The sequence below is a fragment of the Hoplias malabaricus genome, chromosome 2 (assembly GCF_029633855.1).
Source record: "Hoplias malabaricus isolate fHopMal1 chromosome 2, fHopMal1.hap1, whole genome shotgun sequence".
Taxonomy (NCBI): Eukaryota; Metazoa; Chordata; class Actinopteri; order Characiformes; family Erythrinidae; genus Hoplias; species Hoplias malabaricus.
The window spans coordinates 65,092,579-65,107,435 of record NC_089801.1 but is presented as its reverse complement, the minus strand read 5'-3'; positions in this window follow the sequence as shown (position 1 = coordinate 65,107,435).

The window sequence follows — 14,857 nt, the reverse complement described above, 5'->3', positions numbered from 1 at the left end:
GGAATAAATCAATATCATATACAATATTAATCAAATTTAAGCAGCAAAAACTGTTGTAAAAAGATTCAAAAATCAATATAAAGAAAATATCTAACATCTTTTCTGGTCATAACCTCTTGTACAAAACTTACCTGTTGTACAAAATTTTATAAAACTTAAATCAGACATAATAATGAAATATGTTAACAAGATAGATATTAACATCGCGTTTAGCCATTTGGAAAATACTCCAAAACATACTGTATGATTAATGCAATTATTACACTAGGACATTTTTACATTCATTTTAAGGAATCTGGTTTGTTCAAATATTTAAAAATATTGAGTATTATACGTATTATTACAAACCACTTTTATTGGTTTGTGTTGTATGTACTCTCATGTGTTACATATTGCGTTCAAACAGTCAAAAAACAAACTGTTTTAAACTTAAACATAATTAAATTTATTGTTTTTGTAATTTAAAAGAATTCAGTCCAAAACAAACAAACAAACAAACATATGCATATAACTGTCTATTTGGTCTATGGCTGATTTCACCCATCTAATTAAATTAAGAATTATTTATGTGTGTGTGTGTGTGTGTGTGTGTGTGTGTGTGTGTGTGTGATTTTGTTTTGGAAAGGCCTTAGATCAGGTGTTCCCAATGTGTTTATCATGATCAAGCAGTTGATCACACTGTGCAATTTGGTCCATCGTGCCTCATTTAACTAATGTGATTCAGCCACTTCCTACATGAAAATAATTAAGCCCACACTCACTGATGATTACTTGAAAGCCCATTTGAAAATCTGTCTAATATAACAAAACAAATAAAATAAAATAAAAAAGACTGTCGCTTGTCAGGTAAAGTTTGAAAGTTACCTGCCTTATTTAAATATAATCTTGTGCTTGTGACCCTTGGTTCATCACACATATTGCAATATACACGGTTTAAGAAAAGAAGTTTGTACACACCTGCTTTAGACTGATCATCACATTATTTGTCTTAATCTACGTTGACAATATTTTAAAAGTTATTTTGTTAATCTCTGCATCTATATATTAGACATGGTTTACCCCACCTCAGCTTTGTTAACTGCACTTAAGTCTATACTGTTGGATTCCTTTTCAGACATTAGATATAAGCAAGGTCTCGCATAACCTATTGACAATTTCCCGTACTCTAACCAAAACAAAAAAAAACCTCCAGCTCATATAGATTTCACCTATATTCACTGCCATTCACAGAAGTGCAGTATTGTGCAGGATCTCTATGAAAGAACGTCATTCATAAGTAGAAGAACCAGTTTAAAAATAATGATAAAACCTGAAACCAATCTTGCACCAGTCCTCCCTGAAAACCAATCCAATGACCTTTTTATATTTTTCAAATCATGAGTCTGATGTCAGTGACACAGCAAGAAATGAACAATTCTCTGAAGACTTGTTAGACTTATAAATAGCAGCTAAATGTCTGGATACCTTCAGAGGAGGCCAAAACGAAACAGGATGCAACCCCGTGTTGAAGTGAAGATGCTGGCCATGCTGGGGGCAGTGCTCCTGGCTGCTGGTGCAAGTGAGGGACTCGACGAGTGTCAGCTGAGGAAAGATTTGGACACACTTCTGCCAGCAAATGTGTTGAAACACATCAATGAGGATTTGGCCAAGAGTGAGTTAAACATTTCTGCTTGTGTTCAAACTACTACTTTGTTTTGATGGTTCTCTTTATCTAATGTAAAAATGCTCAAATTACTACTGAATTCTGCAGTGAAACTCAGTAAATAATCAGAAGAATGTTTTCAAAGGGTTAAGGGCCGGCTGCATGATGTAATGGTTCTACGTTAATGAGAATGTTTCTGAAAACAAGGCATTAACATGAAGAAATGTTTTTGGACCTTTATTGTTAAGTAATAATATAAAATTTTAGTGCTACTTCATCTACTGATGAAAAAGCAGTGACACTGACAGTTACCAGCATTTCTTAAGCAAAACCTTCAAATTCAAATGCTGTATAAATATGATGGCATAAGGGAAAAAAGTTCAGATTAAAGGGTTAACTACAATGATTAATGCTACTGCTAAGAAGCTTTCTGAAATGTTGTAACAACTGTTGGACACTTTAACATTTAGTGAAAATGTTAATTGAAAGCATATATACTGAACATAAATTATTGTTTATATAATACAGTTCATTTCTGTGGAAATGATGCCCACATTGAACTAAGTACTTTTTTTCAATATGACTTTGAACCCTAATGTCATCTCCTTGAATCCCCTAAAACTTTATTCTGATTCTCCAGTTATATGTAGTGTGGGTCGGCTGACTAGCTTCAACACCAGCAAAGTCACCAACATTACAGAGAAGCAGGAAGAGCTGGAGGACCTCATTGAGGTGTTCCCAACATCTGCAAAACCATCAGTCGCTTCAACAACTGCCAAACCAACCACCATCTCACAAGGAACCATCATCTCTCAAAGTACCAGCTCGCAGGGTAATGCTCCTTCTAGCTTTGCTCCCACTGGAAATAATCCTCTTCCCACCACAACTCCAAATGTACGCAAGGTCAGGTCTGCTAGGAGCCATGGAAATGAAGTCCCTGCAGGTCACAATGCCACAAAGGTGACAGCTACTCCTCACAATGCCCACTCTTCTGCCTCTTCCACCCACCCTCAGAATAATCATCCAGCCAATGGAAGTGGCATTAAGGGGCGCCTTGTCAGGTCCATACACGAGTTTCTCATTGGTGCAAAATGGTCCACCCGTGAGGTTTCCAGTGAGGAATCCAAGCCAGCATCCCATGAAGGATCTGATGAAAAATCCAAAGGAAAATATAAGGATGAAGAATCCCCTGATAAACCTGAAGATAAATCCAGTGAGGAACACAATGATAAACCCAGTGATGAATCCAGTGAGGAACATAAGGAACCAGAAGATGAATCCAGTGAGGAACATGATGATAAATCCAGTGAGGAACATAAGAAACTAGAGGATGAATCCAGTGAGGAAAATGATGATAAATCCAGTGATGGACCCAGTGAGGAACATAAGAAACCAGAAGATGAATCCAGTGAGGAACATGATGATAAATCCAGTGAGGAACATAAGAAACTAGAGGATGAATCCAGTGAGGAACATGATGATAAATCCAGTGATGAATCCAGTGAAGAAAACGATGATGAACATGATGTTAAACCTAGCAAAGATGGCACTTTTAACCCACCACCCTCCCCTCCCAATGGTATTCATTTCTTCCCACCAAACTCTCTTCCCCAGGGGAATGGCTCATTCCCCAGTGGAGGTCCTGGTCATCGGCAGGCTAGATCTACACATAAGGATGCAGAAGAGACGTGGACACTCTACGGTGTGTTCCAGCTGCCGGGCGAGGTCGCCTGTACCTCTGGATCTGGATCTTCTCTTAACCTCTGTAATATGAGCTGCAACAGTGAGTACAATGCATTGAAAAATTCTATCTAAGTCACGGCTAGATGCTCTTGGCTTTTATCACAAGCTACAAATTGAACAAACAGACAAGAGTACTAAAATAATACCCATGATTCATTTCTCTACTTATAATTTTACTGTATTCACTCTCAGTTTTAGGTATTGTTTTTAGAGGTTTGACATTATGTCAGTATTTTTGAAAACTGAATATTTGTACTTTTACTTACTTATATTCCCAAATGGAAAAACAAGGTTCAATTCTTTGAATTTCTTTTGATCTTCAAAGTACTTGAAAAATATAGGACAGCGGACATGAGAGTTACTGTTTGAATTTACTGATTTCACAACTTTCAAACAAATAATTCTCCCAAGTAATCGCTACACTACACACAAACAACTTATCAATGTATGTGCTTTAATATAGGTGCTTTAATGAGACAAATTATTAATAGTGCTTTAATGAGACAAATTGTCCTCACTGTGATCTCACTGAAATTATTCTTTTTAAAGATCTGTTAAATCAGGATATCACTGATGACATAGCCTGCCTGGGGACCATCATAAGCAAATCGTAAGTAAAAGATGTATATCTATTTTGCAAAAGTATGTTACTTTGTCTTAATTCCTTGTAATTGATAAATCCGTAACAAAACTTTTTAACATGACAACATAATTAAGGTTTATGAACATCAATAAGCTACATCTATTGCAGACTCTATAAATAATAAACATAGCTGACATTTTTCTCACTTTTTAACGTCAAACAATTATTTAAACACATCAATGCTTTGTTTTAAACGCAACAGGTTTTCAGGCAAACACCCTGAAGATTTCATCAAGAAACTGTAAGTACAAACATCAAACAAGTCAGCAAATACGCAGTTAGGTTGTAACAATGATAGACAAGCAGACGTAAGAACCAGTTTAAAGGGAATTATCACATAATATACATCAAGAAAATGTGGGCTCATCTACTGAGGCCTCAAGATAGAAATACCACTGCAGGGTTTTAACTGCTGATTTTTCCCTAAAACAATATTCAGGCATTCTGAGATTTTGACAATTATTCCTGAAATTTCCTGAAACCTTATCAGCTGTTTCCTTTGTTACAGCTACAAGATTCTCCTCAAGAATGAGTGTGACAATGAGACCAATTATTTCCATGGATGTTGATTCAGCTCCATTCAGAAGACTCTCTCCATCTTTTTAGAATCTGTAGATCTAGAGATCATAATGAATTCCAAATATAATCACTGAAAAGAAATTAAAACTTATTAAACTGCAAATCATTCTTGTTTTTCTAAATTCATCTTGGTATTCTGGATACTGTGGGAAACACAAACATAAATACATTCATCTCCACATGATTATAAACAAGGGTGGCACAGTGGCGCAGCTCCAGGGGGCTGGAGGTTGTGGGTCCCCTAACCCTAACCCTAGCTACGGTTTCCTCCCACAGTCCAAAAACACACGTTGGTAGGTGGATTGGCGACTCAAAAGTTTCCGAATGTGTGAATGTGTGTGTGTGTGTGTGTCTGTGTTGCCCTGTGAAGTACTGGCACCCCCTCCAGGGTGTATTCCTACCTTGTGCCCAGTGATTCCAGGTAGGCTCTGGACCCACCGTGACCCTGAACTGGATAAGCGCTTACAGATAATGAATGAATGAATGATTATAAACAAGTTAATATCTAGAGAACCTTTATTTCACATGAAGGTCCTGGAATTATTAATAGTTTCTTCATACTCACGTCTAATTTACAAACATGTTTCTTTAGTTTCTTCTATATAGAAGCGTTCCAGCCTAAAAGTAGAATTGGTTAATTGTTGTGTTATGCTGTAACCTGTATCCCTCTGCTTCATTGGTGTGACACACCACTATTTATCTTTTTTCTGAAAATCATTAACCACAATGCCTAGCAAAGTCAAATACAGGGTCGTCCCATATTTGGACACTAAGAGATGTGTTCCATATTGAGCCAGTATTTCCCTGTGTGAAAAACAAACCAAGGGGAAAAAGAACAAAGCAAATAGACTAAAGATGTGAAAATGCCCTAAATAGTTTTAGCATTGCAAACATATTCCTAGCAGTAGCATAGGTGACTTAATTTTTCATGCATTCATCAGCTAAGAAAAGTCTAATATCTAGATCATAAACAGGGTAATCTCATTCTAGAAATAACTGCAGCCTCACTATAGTAAGTAAGAAGGTAGTTGTAACAGATGTAGCCATTGTTAAATATTTTTATTTTATTTGGACCAAACACCCCCACCCCAAACACACACACACACCCTTAACAAACCACTAATCAAATGTTCTTCAAGAAAGCATAAGCAGCTCTTCTGGAATTATAGCACATTATCTTGTATCAGAGCCAAGCCTTACTATTCAAATAATTCAAATCAATTTCAGAGCAGCATTGTACTGTAATCCCACCCAAGAATAAACTCTATTAAATGTCAGTGACAGACAAACCAACCCTGAAATCCCATGATTATATTTCAGGCATTGTGTTTCTGATCATGTGTTGTTTTCATACAGATCTCTGAGTCATGAAAGAGGGAACACCAAACTGAAGTATACAGAAAATGTCTGCAACAAACTCAGAAATCCAATGACCCATAGCTCCATATACACAGAAAGGTTTTGGTCCCTTTCTTTATTTAGTTTTCCATTTAATCCTGCAATATAAAAACTGAGAATGACCCATTTCCCAATTTTTGAAGTTATGTAATAACATAATTTTGGGAGTAGGACCACGCCCAAACTCCTCCTCTCAGCCCTATATATACCCCGCAAATTCATGTCATTTCTGTGTCAAACCAACTCGCTTCCTTTAGCTCAGGAGAGGGATCGACTGCTTCACTACGTCAGCTTGCTCCTCCATGCTGAGCCATTCCTGCTGATCCCCATATTTAGAGCCGTGTTCAGCCATTATCAAACCCACCTCCTCCCCGTCTCCACCCTTTTCTCATATTCATCTATCCAATGGAGGTCCAGCTTCATACGCATTCATAAGCCACCCTAAACTCCTCCCCAAAGACTTCTAAGTTCACCTCCCCGTTTCAGCCTCAGCTACAGTGGTCTGTACTAGCATATGAATGATCTAAAGAAAGGTACACAAACCACTGACAACTTACAGTGAAAGCAAAGTAAACAAGGCTTGAGTCACACAGAGGTCCATGTACCTTTCTGTATATCATTCAAAACTGAGCAATGGGTTGTTCTCCATTTCCTGCTTTAGAAATAGAAACGGAAAACAACATAAAGAAAGGTACTATGTTGAATGATTTAGGAAACGTTCAGTGTACATACCTGACAAGTTTAATTATTTAGCAGTGTATATCTCTCAATTAGCTTTGGGCACCATCTCATAAAACACACTTTTCCATATGATAGAAAATTACATAAATTGACAAAGTATCACGTTTTAATCCACAAACATAAAAACATTAACCTGTCATTTTACATAAGGTAAATGTATTTACCAAATAATTGGCTGGAAATGCAACAAGACCCAAGAAATCCCAAAATACCAAAGTATTTTCATCACTTTCTTTGAGCTCCCCTGAGACTTCCTGAACATAAGTGGGCTAACTCAACACTGGGAAATGTGATTGGTGTTTAATAAGATTAACATGTATGTAATGCATTGCTAGATGGGTTAAAATAATTAGTAGCACACAGTATTAATCTCTTTTTATTTAATTTGATTTCTTAACTCTGAAAGCAGGTCTAAATTGCACATGGGATTAAATTGTACATTTACCCAATACATAAAACATAATGAATCTGAAAAAAATATATATTTCAAATGAATTTATCATTTCCCACAGCAAAATATGCAATGCTTATAAAAATATTTGATCATTTGCTGACAGAGGCCAGACAGCTAGCTAGCTGCCTTACAATAATCATTTCGTATAATCCAATGTACTAGCATTACAAATGCTTGTATTTTCAGCTCACAAACACACTTTCTAAACAGAATTGTGCACTCGTAATTTTAATCTTTAAATTAACAAATCTAGACAAAATGCACAGACAACACTGTATCAATGTTTGGTTTAGAAATAATGAATTGAAAACTTTGCATCCATCCACCTTAAGTAAGCGAACCCAGGAAACCTTAAGATCTGTTGTAGTGGAGAATAATAACTTATAACCTAACTTTTCAGGAGATTATTACGGAGCCCCCGAAAGGACATGTATTGCATTGAGTTTTACCAATCAGTATCTGCACACGAAAATCTGACGTGCGGCGAGTGTAACTGTGTTTCTGAAAAAAGCCGGCTGGCTTAACGCCAGTGTTTTTGAGGCCAGCTTCAAAGTAACGTGCTATAGCGCTCATTAGTATATTTTCAAAGCACGGATACACTTCCAAAACATGAACCCTGGACTTTGGGAAATAATAGTGTGTGGAACGCCGCCTGAATGGAGTATTGGTGCCATCTACAGGGCAAATCCGTTAATGCGCTTATGATTCTAGAGCCCCTAGAGACTGCTGTAGAGAGAAGAATATTGCACAAAGATTTGATGTTTGGGGTTTTTGGGTAAGATTTGGGTGTTTTGCTCCTGGGGCTCCCCCTATTGTATTTCATTGTTACAGCACTGTATTGAAGTGAATAGGGCAGAGGAGGGAAGGTGGGCAGTTTCCTGCCCTCCTCCAAAAGTTACATGGTGCAGTCTCTGCAGTGCTGAGCACAGAGTAGTAATGACAGAGGAGCTATTCTCCCTGATACAGGTCAGTGAAGCCCCACAATGATTTTGAAGCTGTAATTTTAAGGTAAAATTATTACATATCGTTCCTTTAAAATAAGGACCATAATTATATCTAAGCCTTGATAGATCTATAACTATTGCTACAAATAAAAGCAATGGCACTGTGCACCAGAATCCACCATGTTTCCTAATCTGAACACACTGAGATGGGGGTGGAGTAATGGGTTTGGGGGAAGATCTATGGAAACAAATAACTGACTAGAGGTCAGTGTAAACAAAGACAGGCAGATTGCAGATAGATTTTCTTAGACACAGAATTAACTTTTGTTCATGCAATTGCTGAAATATAGTTCAAATGATGTTCTTCACATTTACTAGTGAAATAAAATGTCATAGTGTTCCTTTAGGCATTTCTTCTGAGTCATGGAGTCTCCTTCACCTACCCCAACACATTATTAATGTACAGTGTAAAAGTTAGAGGCCACACCTATAATTTCCTCTGGAGTGCAGTATAGACACAAAGGAAGAGTGGCATTAGCAGCATTGAATTTAAATATATTAAAACATATTATTATTAAAAGTTAAAAGAAGAGATAATTGGACTCCTAACAAATGTACAAGACCTGCAACACCATAACTATAAGATAAACCAATATTTACAACTTTAATTTATGAAACAAAAAAAAATTCTTTCTTAAGATCTGGAAAACCTTTAAGTGTATGTCTTTGAGAAGACCACTCCATATACCAAACATTCATACTGAAATTTTAAATTTAATTACTGATGTGGACTCTTTTTGTTGGTTCTGTGGGCTAATTCTGTGGGAAATTCATCTCACAAGAGTGAGAAAGTCATTTAGCTAGGCTAACACGCATTGTGTGCAATGACAGGAGTGAGGAAAATACATTTTCAGAAATTGTCACAGAAAAATAGCATTCAACAAAGTCATTAAATGCAGCATGTTTAGTATTATTGTAGTACCATCATACCATATCATTTTTTGTGTTCCTACTTATTTAGATTAGCATTCTAGCTAACTTTGCTGGCTCAACAAGCAAAGTAAATGTGCTTACTTTGAAACAATGAGCATTATTTTAGCTGTATTAGATATTTTGGAAAAGAATCAGCTTGTGTGCACAGCAGCCTAAGCTAGCAATTAGTTTTAATTAGTTCATTTAATGGTTTGAACTGGCCGTAGGGTTGTATCTGCTTGACAGAGATATTACAACACAAAACACAGTATAATGCCTCAACCTTTATTAAAACTTGACTGATATATATTTAACCACAATCTTACAAAATCACTGAGTTGGTTTAATAAAGTGAAAATCCAGTAAAAGTAAGAAATTTTAAATAATATGGGTACCGACACACTTAGCTCTGCTGGCACCCGCTCTGAAAGAACCGCTTAAATAGCACAATAACTGCAATACCAGCACTAGCAAAGTCATAATTCCTGCCAGATCAGGTTTATGGAAAGACATTGAAACTGAGGTTTGTTAAACCAGCACTCAGTCATTACAAGAAGCTACAAGCATATCTTGTGTCATCGTGTTTAGATTTTTCTTACAGCTTTAGAAATTGAGCTAGGAGTTTAAGCTATGGTGCTGGAATATTATTGGAAAGAGATGGATTATTCACACTGGGCAAAGTAGTTTGAGCTCACTGCAGAGTCACACTGCTGCAAAAATGTCATCTTCAGCCTGTGAAATAGAGTACAGTGACAATAATCAGTACATTTATCAGATTTAAAAAAATATTATCTTTACCATGGGTTGAGAAGAATACAGAAATTCTATCAATTTTTAAAAATGAATTAATGAATTTTTAAATGATAACACATAAACAAACATCCAGAGTGGAGAAAATGTAAGTGCTAATGTCTGATTGTATTTGTTACTGCATATAGAGTACATGCATAAAAAAATGACATCTATTAAATTACAGTTATTGGTGTTGTAGAAGATGCTCTTTTATATAATTTGTTGTTTATTAATTTTCATTATACAATATTTTATTAGAACAATGTATTACCACTATAAGCTGTGCATATTTAATGTGTGATATCTAATAAAATGAAACATTTGTGATGGCTTTTCAGTGGATTTTGGTGTGGTTTATAATAACTGGAGTTGTTGTCGTTGTGTTATTTTGCTTAGTCATTTGACTTTTTGAACAATCTAATGACTGAAGTGTGGAGAAATTTAGAATTTTTTTAGAAAAAATTACACATTCAGTAAAAGTAACAATATATGTGTAATTAAAAAGTGTAACTTCATTAGACAGCAGTGTGTGTGTGTGTGTATGTGCATGTGACATACACTGTCTCGTACAAACTCTTCAGGCAAGCAATATCATCAGTGATATCGTCATCAATCAGATCTTTAAATGGAGAAAAGAGAAATAAGATAATGCAGTTCTTCAAACATAAATAGAACAGAAAATATTTACAAAGGACATCTGTTGCGAATTGAAGTGACTGTGTGGAGCTATGCTCACCTGCACAATCCAGGTTGCAGATATTCTTACTAGACTTGGACCCAGACTTGCATGCCAGATTGTCACTCAGCTGGAATATTCCATAGAGGAAACTGTAGATAGTGTCCTGACTCTCTGTAGGCTTGACTTCTGTGTTTTGTGTGCGCTTATAAAGAAAATTCCAGAACTGGCTGGCTTGGTAAGTTCCTCCCATCCCTGTTTCTTCATCTGTAGCTTTAGATGGAAAATAGTATCCTTCATCAATAGGAATCTTCTCATCAGTTGTTGGCTGAGTTCTGATGGTTTCTGGTGGTTTCTGTGTGGTGGGATAATCTACACCAATCCTATCAATGATTCTACCAATCTTTGTTGGTGCCTCCGTGGTGGAATAAACAAGATCCCCAGGTCCATCAATGAATATTTCTGTTGATTGTATCTTAGGTGGAATTGTTAATTCTTCTCTAAGACCAAAATCACCAGTAGGAATATAATTATCAGTTGCTGGCATGGTAGTGGGGATAACTGATGGTATCTCGTTTTGATCTGTTGATCCGTCAATAAAACCAAAATTATCAATGGGATAAAGTGGTGGTGTAGTAGTGGAGAATATTGTTGTTGCCTCAGGGAGATCACCTGATCCCTCTCCTGAATTTTCATCTTGGTTTTCTTCTGACCCTGACCCCTCTGTAATCGATTTAGTATCAATGATGATAGGCCCCTCTCCAGAGAACTCTCCAGTGAGGGGCTCTCCAGAACCCTGACCATCTCCAGAAGACTCACGTTTGTTCCTTATGTCCGCTCCTGAACCATCTCCAGAAAACCCTACTTGTATTTCATCCAGTATATATCCTGATCCCTCTACAAAGTCATAATCAGTATAGAAAGGCACATTGGTGGGGTACACTGATGTTGTGATGGTTTGATCAACTGGTACCTCTCTAATATTCAAAACATGAGCATTCAAAGAGTCATTGATGGGAGACCCTGTTAATTCTGGAGCGGTGGGCATTTGTGGTACCTCAGTTTCAAAGCCTGATCCCTCTCCAGAAAACTCCAGAGACTGATCACCTGATCCCTCTCCTGACATCACCTTAAGGTCCCTAGCATGGATTCTTGGACCTTGCGTGGAAGGATTGTTACTTGGTGCAGCTTCTGGAAGAAATGTTGGATTGTCTGTCCCCAGAATCTCTGTCGGTCCGTTTTCCACTGAAACCAGAGGGTCTCCGATGACTTGAGTGTTTTGTTCAGAATTTATGGCAATCAGATCTTCTTCGGTAAGCCCCTCAGTCCTCACTAGTCTTTTGGACAACACTTCATTATAATAATAATTTTCGATCACTACGTCTTGTTGTTGATTTGTGGGGCCAAGGGGTCTTATCAATGGTCCTGTATCATAGTGGTCAATCAGGGTCACAAGACTGGTATTGAACACGGAGATGAACTCAACTGTACAGACCACTACAGCAAAATAAAAAGTCAGGGGGAGAGGAAGTTCATGAACAGAAATCACAGGAAGTTTTTGTGTGTGTGTTTGTGTGTGTGTGTGTGTGTGTGTGTGTGTGTACTGAATGAGCATTTTGTAGTCCACCTGTTTTTCTGCATACTTTCTTATCCCCATTTCACCTTGTTCCTCAGTTTTCAGGACCAAAACAGAGCAGTTATGATCTGAGTGGTGGATCTTTCGTAGTGCTGCAGTGACATTAATGTGGTGATGATGTGTCAGGGTGTCCTGTGCTGGTACGAGTGGTTCAGACACGGCAGTGCTACTCAAGTTTTTAAACACTGTCCACTCTGTTAAACACTCCTCCCTCATTGGTCCACCACGTAGATGTAAAGTCAGAGACCATAGCTCATCTGTCACTGCACAGTGTGTGTTGGTTGTCCTCTAGTCCTTCATCAGTGACACAGGACTATTCTCAGTCCAGCTGTGATACTGAGGGGTTTATAAACTCCAGCAGCACTGCTGTGTCTTATCCACTCGTACCAGCACAACACACACTGACACACCACCACCACGTCAGTGTCACTGCAGCACTGAGAATGATCCACCACTAAATCATACCGGCTATGTGGTGATTCTGGCCATTGAAGAACAGGATAACGTAAAAATAAGAAAGTACGTAGATAAACAAATTTAAAAAAAGGGTTCCATTGTGGATCTGAAATATATAGGCAGTTTGAACGTACGTTTCGCAAGAATGTCCTCAGCAGTGATGTTGGCTGCCTCCAGGTGAGCCTTCAGCCTACACTTATCCAGCACAAGCCCCTCAGTACAGGTGGAGACCATCATGACCAGCAGAAATCCTGCCAACCTCCCTGACCACAGAGCTGCTCTCCCCATTACTGTCCACTGTCTGCACTCCTCCCTGTGGACCAAGAAATCACATTGCTTTTAAGGAATGAATTCAGCTTTGTAGAAAACATGGTGTTAGTGTTTTCTACCTATTTTGGAATACAGCTTTGTAGTTGACTGTGTCTAGTCAACTGTAGGAGCGTCCAAACCCTGCTTAGCCTCAAGACTTTTTCCTGAGGTGATCATGCCACTGTCAATTATTCTGCAGCTCGACATGACATCTTACCTCAGAGCCTGCAGGACAGCTTTGGAAATATAAGTACAGTTAAACTATATAAGTGCAGGAAATATATAAGTGCAATGTTAAATGTACTGTGTATATGCTTATTCAATGGATATCACATACTGTACATTTTTATTTAAAAAATGAGTGGACAATAGCTTTCATACATTTTACATAGAAATGTTGGATGAACAAATGTCAATATATATTTAACCATGCAGTGATTATGTGAAAGGAATGTGTGTACAGAAAGGACTGGATTGTTTGCTTTAACCACAGCTAGGATAATTAAGCAGGGCAAGACTGAAAGCTGGAAAAGGAAGTAATCCTTTAGAATAAAGGAAGATGGGAGAGGCTGAGACCGACACTGGTGACACAACGGCACTACTTCAACAAAGACTGCTGTTTGAGAGCTGCCCATAAAATATACTCAAACACACTCAAGTACCCTCTTAATAATAGTCATCACAAAAGACAGTGGTCAGACAACTTACTACACAAGGCTATAGATTTATTAAAACGTTTCTATGACGCACTCTTGAAGGCAGTGTTCCTCAAACCATCCCTCAAGACTCACAAGACAGCTCTATACTGGAGAAATGATTGAATTAAGTGTAGTCTAAAATATGTTACAAACCGGATTCCAAAAAAGTTGGGACACAAAACAAATTGTGAATAAAAACTGAATGCAATGATGTGGAGATGGCAAATGTCAATATTTTATTCATAATAGAACATAGATGACAGATCAAAAGTTTAATCTGAGTAAATGTAACATTTTAAAGGAAAAATATGTTCATTCAAAAATTCACAGTGTCAACAAATCCCCAAAAAGTTGGGACAAATAGCAATAAGTGGCTGGAAAAAGGATATTGAGCATATAACGAACAGCTGGAAGAGCACTTAACACTAATTAGGTCAATTGACAACATGATTGGGTATAAAAAGAACTTCTCAGAGTGTCAGTGTCTCTCTGAATCCAAGATGGTAAGAGGATCACCAATTCCACCATTGTTGCGCAGAAAGATAGTGCAGCGATACCAGAATACTGTTACCCAGCATAAAATAGCAAAGACATTTAAGTTATCATCATCATTAACTGTGCATAACATCATCAAAAGATTCAGAGAATCTGGAACAATTGCTGTGCGTAAAGGTCAAGGCCGTAAAACTCTACTGGATGCTCGTGATCTCTGGGCCCTTAAACGTCACTGCACCTCAAACAGGAATGCCACTGTCAAGGAAATAACAGAATGGGCTCAGGAATACTTCCAGAAAGCATTGTCAGTAAACACAATCCACCGTGCCATCCGCCGTTGCCAGCTGAAACTCTACAGTGCAAAGAGGAAGCCATTTCTAAGCAAGCTCCACAAGCTCAGACGTTTGCACTGGGCCAGGGGTCTTTTAAAATGGAGTGTGGCAAAATGGAAGACTGTTCTGTGGTCAGATGAGTCACGATTTGAAGTTCTTTATGGAACACTGGGACGCCATGTCATCCGGACCAGAGAGGACAAGGATAACCCAAGTTGTTATCAACGCTACGTTCAGAAACCTGCATCACTGACATTATGGGGTTGCATGAGTGCTTGTGGCATGGGCAGCTTGCATGTCTGGAAAGGCACCATTAATTCAGAGAACTATGTTCAGGTTCTAGAACA